This window comes from Camelina sativa, chromosome 5 (genome assembly GCF_000633955.1).
Source record: "Camelina sativa cultivar DH55 chromosome 5, Cs, whole genome shotgun sequence".
In the NCBI taxonomy this organism is placed as follows: domain Eukaryota; kingdom Viridiplantae; phylum Streptophyta; class Magnoliopsida; order Brassicales; family Brassicaceae; genus Camelina; species Camelina sativa.
In genome coordinates this window covers 31,201,812-31,204,900 of record NC_025689.1, presented here as the reverse complement: position 1 = coordinate 31,204,900, position 3,089 = coordinate 31,201,812, and positions in this window count along the sequence as shown.

The following is a 3,089-nucleotide window of genomic DNA, read 5'->3' as shown; positions in this document are numbered from 1 at the left end:
AAAAAAAAAAAAAAAAAAAAAAAAAAAAAAAAAAAAAAAAAAAAAAAAAAAAAAAAAAAAAAAAAAAAAAAAAAAAAAGAAAGAAAGAAGACTCTTATGTTATGTATTGGTCAAAAACCCGATACCAATATGAGAATATTCTAATTCTACAAATACTGTAATCTATGCGGTTCTACTGGTTGTTGTACCTTAAACAAAATGTTTTGAAGAAAAAAACGTACGAGTTTATTCAAAAACAAAGTCCAAATTAACCAAGCACTTTGCAATTAAACTTTTCTACTTCGAAATCTACTTTGAGTGGGTTCCAAGTTCTAACCGTTCCATTTACTTCCTTTGAGTGGGTTTAGTTTTGCTTGGGCCTTCTTTTTATTCGTCCCCTAGCTACGAGGACCCCAATTAACCCAGACACTCACTTTGGATATTGGAGATAAATCCTTTTGTCAAGAAACATAAGAAAATAGATTGGGAGACTATGTGAATCAGTTTTTTCTCTTCGTATATAGAAAACCAAATTTATGGTACAAGAGAACCCGAATGAAAATTTAAAACTGGTCCAAGACATAACTTTGTAGTTTGTTTGTATTATTTTGAACTACTTTTTTGATTTTTTCCATCATAAACTAGATTCTTAAAACCTAAATATTAATGCTATGCTAATTCTAATTTCGAATCTTTAACTTTTTGGTTCACCTCGGTTCTTGTTACACACGTCAAACAAGAGAGACAACACATTCACAATAGAGAAATACCCTAATCATATTGAATATAATATAAGGTTTTCATATATTAGAAAATCTTTTATATTAAATTAGTCTATTATAAATTAATTTGGTTTTAATTTTTACTTTGAAGTGTATGAAACCATTTTATAGTAATAGGACAATTAGTTACTGCAAAGTTAGTTAATTTTTGTGTGTTTGTTAAATAATTATGATAAATTAATTTATTTATAATTTTTTTGGAAAAAAAAACTGATAAGTATTCTAAGAAAAAAGTGTAATACCTTACTTTGATAGATAAATTATGTTGTCCTATATATTAATTTTATTTTCATATCTAAAAGTAATAGTTAACAACAAACAATTTTTAATATGAGAAGTCAATTTTAAAATAATTTATTAAAACGATATCACAAAACATATATCTTATACTCTAAGTCTAACTATTTTTTTATAGTAATTCATGAAAATAAAAGTGTATCAAATTTAATATACATATTTTTTTCTTCTATAAATTGTCTCTATTTCTAATCATTTTAAAATAAATAGTATAATTAACAATAAATTAATTTTGAAACTATTGTTTTCTATTATTTCTTGGAGGAGATAAAACAATTATGTTTGATACCATTTTTTTAGTACATATGTTTTAAAGACAGTCAAACTGTAACTTATATAATACTATTAAATACAAATTTGAGTTGTATCTTTAATACATGATATATGATTATTGAATATAATATGATTTGTATATATATATATATATGAAAATCTTCTATATTTTTAAATTAGTCTATCATAAGTTAATTTGGTTTCAGTTTTTACTTTAAAAGTATGAAACCATTTTCTACTTTTATTTGGTTTCAATTTTTATATTTTTTAGTTGGATTGATCAATATTTTTTTAGGTTCTATAATGTATGATTTCATTATAAAATATATTAGATGCTAAAACTAAAAAATGGAAGGAAGATATGATTATTGAATATAATATGATTTGTGAAGTTTTTTTTTTTAAAATGATGTCTTACAGTATGATGATTAATAGATTAATATATCGATGACTATTTGAAGAAATCATTTACAAAACAATGTCAATCTTCTATATTTTTAAATTAGTCTATCATAAGTTAATTTGGTTTCAGTTTTTACTTTAAAAGTATGAAACCATTTTCTACTTTTATTTGGTTTCAATTTTTATATTTTTTAGTTGGATTGATCAATATTTTTTTAGGTTCTATAATGTATGATTTCATTATAAAATATATTAGATGCTAAAACTAAAAAATGGAAGGAAGATATGATTATTGAATATAATATGATTTGTATATATATATATATAAATGAAAATCTTCTATATTTTTAAATTAATCTATCATAAGTTAATTTGGTTTCAGTTTTTACTTTAAAAGTATGAAACCATTTTCTATTTTTATTTGGTTTCAATTTTTATATTTTTTAGTTGGATTGATCAATATTTTTTTTTTTAGGTTCTATAATGTATGATTTCATTATGAAATATATTAGATGCTAAAACTAAAAAATGGAAGGAAGATATTTTTGTAACAATGTTGAAATTCAAAAAGCAAACTATACAACAATTACTTTTTTTAACAAACTATACACCATATAAGATACACATAAAATAAAGTTTAAAAAAAAAAATTAAAATTTAAAATTATTGTAAATGATATTTATCACAAACATAGAGTGCCACATGTCACATTGTTATGCAAAGTTAGAAAAAACCTTCTCTTATTATATAAGATATGCAAAACATATTTTGGTTACAAACAATGCAACTTCTCTTGCCATATCGTATTTACAAAGTGACTTTAAGATAGTCCAAAAAGAGGTCAAATTTTAACTATACGAGGACAAATATCCCCAAGACAGTACGCAAACTTTTATCTAGAGATCCCTTCTACTAAGTTTAAGTACTTTTTATTTCAAACAAACTCTCACAATTAAAATATTTGTATTATCAGCAGAAAAGGCGGCTGATCCTTCGGGATCAGATTCCCTCATCACAGTCACAGGGCAACATATATGTGTTCAAATCAAACAAATAAACTTCACTCTTTACCAACTCTATCTTTTTTCCATTTCGGATTTTAAAAAATCTCACTATTGTCACACTCACACTTAAAGCATTCCGTTAGTTTTGGAAAATTCAAGAACTTCCCGATTTGATTCTAGAGAATATCCACTTTCGATTGTAGAGAGTTTATGGAAAAAAAAAAATATTAAATATATCCAAATATAAATCGAAAGATTATATAATTGGAAATAATTAAATGTGTATTATTCTCTCGCATATATGTCTTTTCTATTTAAAATTTCTCTATTCCCATATCAGATATATATATAG